This window comes from Octopus sinensis, linkage group LG9 (assembly GCF_006345805.1).
Source record: "Octopus sinensis linkage group LG9, ASM634580v1, whole genome shotgun sequence".
NCBI classification, from domain to species: domain Eukaryota; kingdom Metazoa; phylum Mollusca; class Cephalopoda; order Octopoda; family Octopodidae; genus Octopus; species Octopus sinensis.
Window position 1 is genome coordinate 104,928,877 of NC_043005.1, and position 12,497 is coordinate 104,941,373.

Consider the following 12,497-nt stretch of genomic DNA (forward strand, 5'->3'; position numbering starts at 1 on the left):
CCCAGGTCAAAGCTAACCTGGGATTAAACAACATCAAGTATTCCAGTAACAGCTAAAGGTACTTTCATGCAGATACTTTTTTTTTCATACCGAGGTGTTATTTTCAATATCTGTAAGGATTTGCCCACGGATTAACGTACAATTGCTTCAAGGTGAGTACATTCGATGTTTGAGTGTGGTGATATCTTTTGTGTGGTGCTATTTATATCAACTACTTAGCACGCCGGGCGAAATGCTTAGCGGTTTTTCGTCTGCTGTTACGTTCTGAGTTCAAATTTCGCCGAGGTCGACTTTGCCTTTCATCCTTTCGGGGTCGATTAAATAAGTACAAGTTACGCACGGGGATTGATGTAATAGACTTAATCCGTTTGTCTGTCCTGGTTTGTCCCTTCTGTGTTTTGCTCCTTGTGGGTAGTAAAGAAATAGGTATTTATATCAACTACTTTACAGTGTTTAGTAAGTGATTAATGATATTATCCCTATCAGGTTGGATTTAAATTTTCATGAACTGTAAGTAACTATGTTGTCTGTAAGAATCTCTCAGAATTTCTGCCAAAACTATACAACACTGCTTTGTTAGTGAATCCCGTTTCTCTTTTTAATTATAGCAGAGACTTATCGTTACTGAATCGACAAAATTCTTTCTCTTCAGTCATGGCTGCTAGTTTCATTCCGAGTTCAACTCTGACTGAAACTAGCGATTATGAAAACAGTTGCTTTTTTGTATAATTAGCAATTATGAAAAAAGTTTGCTTTTAATCTTAATTTCTGTTTTCATGTTGTCTCGCACAATGTAGATTACTTTTTTAAAAATTACCTTTTGCGGCCAAACTGTTTTGGGCGTAATAACTCCAAGGAAGGGTTGATTATTTCCCAACCTTTTTATTTTTCATAAATCTAAGGTGTTTTCTCAATGTGAAAGTCATCAGTTTACACAGCATCATTAGGAAGATCTTTGGAATAGATGAAACGTTTTCAATAATTGTAGTTATATACTTTCATAATCGCAATCATTTCTGAATTCAAACCTCACCTCCTACATTTTACTTTGAATACTTAAGGCACATTACAATAAGTAGCAGGCATATTCAAAATTCCTACAGATAATTGTTTGTCCGCAGCAATTTCATCAGTTATGAGGTACGCCTTGTAAAAGGTTATTGGCAATAAATGTGGCTCTTATGCTATCGTTTTTTGACGAACGACTAGATTACGGAGACGTGACCAATCCGACACTGGCTGTCAAATACTTATACACATACACACGCACAAATATACATACATATATACATACATATATATATATATATATATAACTTCATTTTGTTATATATATATATATATATATACATGTATGCATATAAATATATGTATATATGTGTCTGTGTGTTTGTGTGTCTCTGTCTGTCCCCCACCATCGCTTGACAACCGATGTTGGTGTGTTAAGTCCACGTAATTTAGCGGTTAGGCAGAAGAGACCGATAGAATAAGTGCTACGCTTACAAAGAATAAGTCCTGGGGGCAATTTGTTCGACTAAAGGCGGTGCTCCAGTATGGTCGTAGTCAAATGACTGAAACAAATAAAGGAATAAAGGAATATATATATATATCCCATATGTATGACAACGACAATCTTCGATACAGCTTTCATCAGATAAATTCCTTCAGAAGGCATTGGTCGGTCCGGAATTATAGAAGAAGAAACTTGTTCAAGGTACGAAGTGAACATTTTAAATGCACAGTCATTCGTGTACTTCTCCTAAAGTATTCAAAGAAATGTTCGTACCATCCTATTGCTCCTTTATGGATACACAGATTTCCAGGATGTTAACGCGACGATTCATACGAAGAGCCCAAAAGTAAAGTATATCACTTGAATTGGCCCTCACAATCGCCAGATCGCACTAAAATCGAACATTTCCGACATATTTTGGAACAGCCAGTGAGGTACCACTTCCATCCACCCATCGTCGATGCAAAAGCTACAGCAGGTTTTACTTGGAAAATGGCTCAAAATTCCTCTAATAACTAGTTAGAACCTATACGAGTTAATTCTTCGACATATTAATGCTCTGATTGATGCCAAAAGCGGACGAACAACATATTAAATAATATAATTTCCATTTATTTTGTGCAACTCTAGTATGTGATGTGTTGTGAAGATCTATCTCCAGCGTATCATCATTCGAAAGTTTCCATCAAGTCAATACATCCTAGTCTGCAAAAGTAGGTTCTAAATTTCGCCAAGGAATTCACCCAAAATAGCTATAAAGAAATCAATATATCTAATTATTTCAGTAAAACTCTGAGTTTTAGACTTCATTTATTTCTCTTAAAGTCTGACCTTTTCACTAAGTGTTCTCCAACAATTGAAACAGCCATCGTGAGATCGGAGCTATAAAGCTAATAATGTCGGAATGTATCTCATTCTAGCAATCTTGCAAAAAAGAAAAATACACCTACGCACTCAAACACACTGGTATACATAGACATTTGCGTACATAGATATATATAATTAATTACACACACATATACGATTATGAATTCATATACACATATACACTCGTGCATACATAATTACTCAGAACCAGAAGCACCTATGTATGTAATTCTCTTTCTTTCTTTTCTCATATGTGTGTGTACATCTTTACATGTCACGTGTATAGATATATATGTATATGTAAGTGAGCATATGTAAATGCGCCTATATATATATATATGTGTGTGTGTGTGTGTGTGTATGTGCATGTATATATATATATGTATATATATACACACACGTGTAGGATGGGGAGTGTATGCACGTATATACACATAAGCACAGAAAGATACGCATATATGAAAACAAGTGTTCTGACGCATACACAGTATACTTGTACAACTGTGCAGAGAAATGATATGCATGCACAAAAGTGTGCACATATAGACATACAACTTCAGTAACACATATACACACTCACGAAACTGCACTGCGAAACAGTAACCTAAATATAAAGAAGCAGACAAACACACACACACATACACACACACACACGAAGGAAATATATGCTTATATATTGATGCTTTCTTACATCCATACACATCACACACAAACATATATGCTCATGTCTTAGATACATAACAACAAATTCATGTATGTGTGTGTGTATGTATGTATGTAAATATATGTATGTATAATGTATGTATATATATATATATATATATGTATAATATGTATATGTGTATATATATATATAAAAAATATATATATAATATATATATATATATGTATATATAATATATACGTACATATATATATATATATATATATATATATATAATATATATATATAATATATATATATATAATACATGATAAATCGATGCATACGGACACACATGTATTACATATATATTAATTCATATACGCACACACATATATATATGGAAAGAAAGGTGGCAAAAGCACGTATGTTATGTTCTTGCACTTATTTCTGTATTTACGCATATGCATACACACAAAAAACGCACACTTACATACACAACACAACACAACACACCAACAAATATATATAGAGATATACTGCTATAAATACAAAGTGTCTGTGTCACCCTATATACATACAAACAAGTGCGCGCCTTTGAAATATACAAAACAACGTCAAAGCCTCTACTCACAATATTAAAATGGGCGAAGAGGCATATTCTACGACTCACGCAAACACGGATACAAATACTCTCACACACACTCATACGCACGCACGCACACATACACCACACACACACACACACACACATACACACACACACACACACACACACACACACACACACACCAATAAATATATGCATATGCGAGTGGATATACAAATACATACTTGTTTTTGTATACACATATATCATATATAAATATACATCAATATGGATATACATAGTATGCATGCACGCACATATATATATCTATACCTATCTGTCTGTCTGTCTCTCTATCTCTATCTATCTTATAGACATACACACACAGATATATATATGTATGTATATATATATATATATATTATATATAATACTATAATATATATATATATATATATAATATATATATATATTCATATTTATATATACTTGTCAACATACATTTGTATATTTGTTCAATTTGTTCATATATAAACGTGCGTGAGTGGTGCAAGTGTATTTGAGTAAACATATATTTGTATATGAGTGTATATATATATATATATATATGTATATTGATGTATGTAGACTTTTATGTGTATGCGTGTCATAATGTATGAATCTTAAGCCTTCATGTATAGACGCGTGTGAATTGATTTACTTCATAGAAATCAATACACCTGTCAAACCGAATATCGAGACGCCTAAATACATATATGAAAACTTATAGCGAAATTCATGTAGAAATATACTCATATATATATGTATGTATATATATATATATATATATATAATGTATATGTGTGTGTATGTATATATGTATATGTATGTATATGTATATGTATGTATGTATGTTTGTGGTGTGTGTATGTATATATATATATATGTATATGCATATACACGTGTGTTTTTGTGTACGTGCGTTCATGTGCATATACATATATCTGTTTTTACATTTTTGTATCTATCTATCTATCTATCTATCAATCTATATATATATATATAGAGAGAGAGAGAGATAAAGATATAGATAGATACATACATACATACATTTAAATATAGAAATTCGTCACACTTATATGAATAAATATATATGTATGTATGATTGTACATACATACACACTTGCATACATATATACATACTGACAAACAGACAGACATACATGCATACATACATACACGCACATAATCACAAATATACAACAATGTATAATCGTTAGAATATTTCTAAATATTTTTATCACGGAACACGGCTATACACGCATAAATGTTTACGTTTTCAAATATACACTAACTTAAATTAACGAATCTTAACGAAGAAGCACATACAGGTGTAGGCGATTACATACATACATACACACATACATACATACATACGTACATGCGTACATACATACATACATGCATACACAGATACATACATACATACATACATACATACATACATACATACATACATACATACATACGTATGTACATTTATACGTACATACGTTCATGCGTACGCACATATATGGTATAGGTATGCGTATACACATATATACATACATATGTACACATGTATCTGAGAATATTATCTGTGTGTGTGTGTGTATTACACAGACACACACATGCACGCACGCGTATGTATATACTTACAAATATGTGTGGGTGTCTAAGCGTGCAGATACATGTGTATAAAATTATAAACTTATTTGATAAAATATATATTCTTATTTCTGTATATATATATATATATATATATATATATATATATATATATATATGGACAGATATGATATATAGTGTGCGCAAGTGTATACGTACATACATACATACATACATACACACATACATACATGCATACACACACATACATACATACATACACACACACATATACATTCATACATACATACATACATACATACATACATACATACATACATACACCCATACATACGTATATACATGCATACGTCTGTGAGTATTTCACTTGGAAGAGGAGGAGAGACGCCAAAGATATTATAATGTATAAGATAAGGCATGTATTAGTAAAGCAGGCACCATATGCACGTAGGTTGATATACTTTTCGTTGGTACCGTGGTTCTATTTTTCACTTTTGAAACATTTTTTCGAAAAGCCTTACGCTGACATACCCATCTCCATATGTTCAACTACACGTTTTTATCCATTGAAGTATACATATCTCTCTTTTACTCTTTTACTTGTTTCAGTCATTTGACTGCGGCCATGCCGGAGCACCGCCTTTAGTCGAGCAAATCGACCCCGGGACTTATTCTTTGTAAGCCCAGTACTTATTCTATCGGTCTCTTTTGCCGAACCGCTAGGTGACGGGGACGTAAACACACCACATCGGTTGTCAAGCAATGCTTGGGACAAACACTGACACACAAACACACATACATATATATACATATACATATATACGACAGCTTCTTTCAGTTTCCGTCTACCAATCCACTCACAAGGCATTGGTCGGCCCGGGGCTATGCAGAAGACTCTTGCCCAAGATGCCACAGTGGGACTGAACCGGAACCATGTGGTGGTTAGCAAGCTACTTACCACACAACCACTCCTTATATTTTTCTATCTGCCTATTTCTGTACACTCACACACATAACACATACACATGCTCACACACACACACATACACATACCCGTTTAATCTTCACTATAGGAAACAAGTGAAGTCAATATCATAATTGGGATTAATAATATATTCTATTTTGATTTGAGTTGGTCCCTTTCTAGTCTGAATTTCTTATGTGGGTACACAGGGTCTTCAGGGGAAACTCAGATTAGGAAGAGACTTGTTGGACCAAATTAAGATATGCATGCACACGCGCGTCTGCATCAATCTATATACATATATATTGTTTTCTATGAATTTCCATCCATATTCTCCATCTGTCAAATCACCCATGGTCTTTGTACATCTTGTTTCCTGATAACAGTTCTTCTTCATCCGCAGGTCAGTTTTTCTTCAGAAGACATAAGTAAGCAAGACCTTCCTTCCATGACCACAAAGTTCGTATTTCTTCTCTCTGTTTGTTATTTTTGTTGTTGCTGTTGTTATTTAACCCTAGGTCAGGCCTGATCCTGCAGACAACAACTCACAGAGTTTGTTCCTCGATCATTTTGTTTATTCAGTGTATTACTGTATGAGACCTGTTGCCATTCTCGTTGTTTTAGCCATCATAGATTCAGATCGAGCAGACATAATCTGAAAGACAATCCAACCATGACAATAACGTCTTTTTAGAGTTTTCTCGGGTTTCCATAATCGAATATGTTTTCCTTTTTCTTAGGTCGTGTGATGTGGTTTGAGAGATATTTGGTTACTATTTTTAGCATATTCATCTAGCATACCAATACTTCCTCACTGGGTCTGCCTGCGTTTATTGTAATCAGCTTTCTTTTCTTTTTATTTCTTTTGTCCTTTTCTTCTTCTTCTTCCAGTTCTAAATCGAAGATCTTGGGAACGATCATGTTTCGGTTTCTCTTTTAGTTTCCCTCAATTTTTGGCTGTTGACTAACTTTTCCTTTCAGAAACCAGAAAATATATTCATAATAACCAATCGTTTTGTTGCCTTTCTTTAGCTTTAAGTTAATCTAGTTTCAACAGGGCTATACCCAAGGTTGCTCTAGTTGAGACTACCACACCTTTCTTCAAAGCTGCTGCGTATACCTGCGTTTATGTATTGTAAACAGTTCATTTCAACCCTGTGTTATTAAACACAATACATTAAACAAATATTGAAAACGACACTGGTAGAGAATGTAGAAGATACAATAGAAAGTGGGTACTTTGGTTGCTATTTCTTATTTCTTTATTGCACACAAGGGGCTAAACACAGAGGGGACGAACAAGGACAGACAAACGGATTAAGTCGATTTTACATCGACCCCAGTGCGTAACTGGTACTTAATTTATCGACCCCGAAAGGATGAAAGGCAAAGTCGACCTCGGCGGAATTTGGACTCAGAACGTAGCAGCAGACGAAATACCGCTAAGCATTTCGCCCGGTGTGCTAACGATTCTGCCAACTCGGTGTCTTAATTTGGTTGCTATTTCTAACTGCTCGGAAATAGCGTTTGGTTGCTATTTCTAACTCCTTGAATAGCCACATAGATGTATCATTAGTTTAGAGGTATGGTCAATTTAATCTGCAAATGCTGCAAAGTGTCATTTAATTTTATAAAGACAGTAGAATGTGATTTGGGAAGGGGTTGCTTGCTCTTGGTCTCGCTCGTTGACTCAATTAGTATTAATTTTGATTTTTTTTACTCGCGTATGCGAAGTCCGTCAATAGCAGATAGATGTGTTAATCAGAGTAACGGGCGCAACAGAATATCAGGGATGAGTTCAAGTCTTATATGCATCTACTCTGCTGCTTACCATTCAAGAGTCTTTACAAAGTCCTACTGAACTTAGCATAAAGGCTTGGCCAATCAGTCGTTGAGCTCATTGAGATATAGGAAGAGAGAGTGAGAGTGAGAGAGAGAGAAAGAGTGAGAGAGAAAGAGAAAGAGAGGGATAGAGAGACAACAAGAGGAGACATAAGTCAATTGAAGTTTATTTCCAGGCCAGCTGGAGCATAGTTGTATTGAAACCAGACCATTATTATTTTTAATATGCTTTTAAATATATTATATTTAATAATACCTAATTAAAATAAAAGCTGTTTGTATACGTAGCTTCTGATGTGCACATTAAACATACGCATGTGTAACTACTCCTAAACACACACGCATACATATAGATCCATGTATTCAAAAGCATACAGTCATGCATGTATATATATATATATATATATATATATATATATAATGTGTTTATATACGTACACACATTTTCTTACACATACATGTACGTATAACCATCATTCTTAAGGGAGCATGACATTGCAGTTTGTAGCAAGTTTTCGGTAATTGTTTTAGGGTAACTCTTATATAATATACAGTTGCAACAGCGCAGCGAATCCCCACCCTTGAGCCAGCGGCGAAATGTCAAGGATGCGGCTGCTGGAGGGAGCGAACCTGCAACAGCACGCGACTAGTACTCTCTGACAAATAAGAAGACCGGAGCAAAACGAGATAACATGCTTTGCTCAAGGATACAATTCGCAGCCTGATCCAGGAATTGAACACACAACCTTATGATGAGGGTCCCAGCACCCTTACCACTAGGTCATTCGCCTTCACATGTGTGTACAGACATATTTCTTGAATCAGATGCGTATATGTGCGAAGTTAAGTGGACACACACACACACATACACACACACACACATACTTGTATACACACGAAAGCACAAACATGTATGTGAGTGCGTACGTGTATGTATGTTTGTGTGCATGCATGTATGTGTGTATGAGAGAGGATGAGAATTTATAAAAGCAATCTGTATGAGATAGACAGTAAGACAGACAGCGGACAGACAGAGAAACGGATAGATAGATAGATAGATAGATAGATAGATAGATAGATAGATAGATAGATAGATAGATAGATAGATAGATAGATAGATAGATAGATAGATAGATAGATAGATAGATAGATAGATAGGTAGATAGATAGACGGCCTAGACAAGTGAATTAGTAAGACGAAGTAACTAAGTAGGAGGGAAATTGGTCCATGCCATTTATTTTATTCGTTTATTTATTTATTTTTCTTTGTTTTTCTTTCTTTTTTTCATTTTTTTTTTCATTATTCCTGCAAGCAGGTCATATATATCTGTCGGGAAATGAAATTTTTTTCTAATTGGCTATCATCACAAGATTAAATTCGATAGGAAAAATTATTGATTTCAGCTCTGATTCCAGCATATTTCAGAAGTCTCTTTTCAAGAGAATTATTTTAAGTTGTTTTGAATCCTATATTCATATCTATAAATAATGTATCTATATACCTATATACGCCACAACTACATCACCACTTTACTACTCTAGTATCCTTCTACCTACAGTACCACCTAGCTAGCTACTAACCACCACCCAAACTACTTACTTACCGACTTATTTTACCTACTATCTACTTACTTACATACATACGTGTTTTTAGCTGCCATTTTCTTTAAGTATGTCTATGTATGTTAGTACATGTGTGTTTGCGTGCGTATATATATATATATGTGTGTTGTGTGTGTGTTGTGTGTGTGTGTGTGTGTACATATCTACATATGCATGTAGGTATGAATGTATCTAAAGACATGCATATATGCACGTATAGATGTACGTACTATGCATGTTCGTACAATGTATGTACGCATGCATGAATGTATGTTTCTAGTATCTAAGTGCTCACACATGTATATATGTATACATGTATGCGTAAGTACATATGGAAGTACATATGTTCATGCGCATGTTTTCAAGTATTTGTATGTATGTATGTATGTATGCATACACGTATGTATGTATATATATGCATGTATGTGTGTATGCATGCATGGAAGCATATAACTTGATGTGACTGTTTGTGAAAGAAAAGAATAATTATGTATGTACTTATGTATTTATGTTTGTGCGTATTTAGACATATCGCTGTATGCGTCTATACATGTGTGAGTATGTATGGCTTATGCACGTATAAGCATTTGAATAAAGTTAATGTAAGAACAAGAAAACCTAGAACAACACCAACAGGATAAGTTCCCGATCAAAATTATGAGTTTCATACCCAAGAAACAGAAAAAAAAATTGAAGATGACGTTTCGAACATTTTCCTTTTTTCAGAATATGGCATGGTGAGAAAAACGAGAAAATATAGAATTAGGAATAATCAAAGCGAAATTCACTGAGTTAAGCCTGTCTATATATGAGCATGTAAGTTTATGTGTATATGTATATACTAATATATAAATTTATGCACACACACACGCACACACATACACACACACACATGCACACACACATGCGCGCGTGCACATACTGACGTATGTGCTACGTAAATGTAGTGGTAGAGGTAGCGATTTCAGCTCAGTCCAAACAGCTTTTGAGTCCCGCCTCAGGCCACTCAAGCTTCCCTAACACTTTGAGCCGTAAATGGAGACATGGGTACAGATGATCCTCAACAATATAAACAATAACGTGAGACAAGTGGAATGTCTTCTGAATGGACAATATAAGAACACGGCTACGTGATATGACCTATGTGGTTGCGTAGTAAGAAGCTTGCTCCCCAAGCACATGGTTCCGGGTTCAGTTCCCCTGCGTGGCAATTATAGCCTCGGGCCGACCAAAGCCTTGTGAGTGGATTTGGTAGACGGAAACTGAAGAATGCCCATTGTATATATATATATATATATATATATATATATACATATATATATTTAATGTAGGATAAAATTTTTTCGAAAAAAAAAATTTATCAATGCCCAGAATATTAAAAAATAACTTTAAATGTTAAATTTATAAACAACTTATAAATGAGGGCAAACGATAAGTTGTATATAATATATATATATATTATGTGTGTGGATGTGCGACTGTGTTTTTCCCTCACCCCACCATCGCTTGACAACCAATGCTGGTGTGTTTGCGTCCCCGTACTTAGCGATTTGGCAAATGAAACCGATTTAATAAGTGCTAGGCTTTTATAGAATTAGTTCTGGGTTCGATTTCGTCGACTAAAACTTTTGAAGGTTGTGCTCCAGCATTGCTGCAATGAGTGAAACAAGTAAAAGAATAAAGGAACACACACACACACATACACGTAAACACATACACATACATACACACACACACACACATACACGCACACACATACATATATACACATAGGCACATACACCCATATAGAATGCCAGAAGTTTTGCGGAGCTAAGTTGCAGATGAATTTCCGGTGATGCAAACGAGAACATTGTGGAGGTTAAAAGTTCAATGAAAATAGATATACGTTTATATCTAATATGGAAAAGAGAGTGATAGAGTAAGAGTGCGGGAGAGAGAAAGAAAGAGAGGAAGAAGAGATGAAAAGTCAGCGAGGAATAGAGGCAGAGAAGAGAGAGAGAGAGAGAGAGAAAGGGACATAGAGAAACTGTGTGAAGTGTAATAGGAACCGTGATTGCCCCTACAAACGGAGGTTCACTTCCCACCAGCAGGTTAGTCATTCTTCTGGGACTTCGAGGTGGGATTTTAAGACATATCATTGTTAATATCGTTACAGTTAAAATATTAACTGTTGGTTCATAACACTCTTAAATACGCATAGACATGCACACTAATACATCCACACACTCGCACATGTATACATGCACACATATATATATAGGTACATATATACTCTTAAATGTACGCGTACACTCTGGACTATATAGATAAATACTTTCATACACACAACCACTAACACACACAAATAATCACTCACACACACATACGCGTGTGCACACACGCATACACAGACATCAGCAGTTGTTATGATACTTGACCTACACTTAATGCACGCTCACATACACACACACACACACACACACACACACACACACGTACACATACACACACATGCTCACAGCTAAATACGTATTCCCATAGAGAGGCAGACATACTGACACATATAGAGGCCGACTAACGGACAGACAGGAGTGGTCAGAGTATTTCCTGTCCCAGAAGTAACACCGTTAATCCGATCAGAGTGGATCCATATTGAGGTCAGCAGCTTAGAGTGATTATGAGGACGAAGGATCGATAATTTAATGAAATAGAGAAAATAATGTAGGGGGGGGGTGATTATAACAACAACAACAACTACTACTACTACTACTAGAACAACAAAAATTGCCACTGTTGCTGCTGTTGCCGATATTGATGCTAAAAGAATTAGTAGTAATAGTTTTTTTGT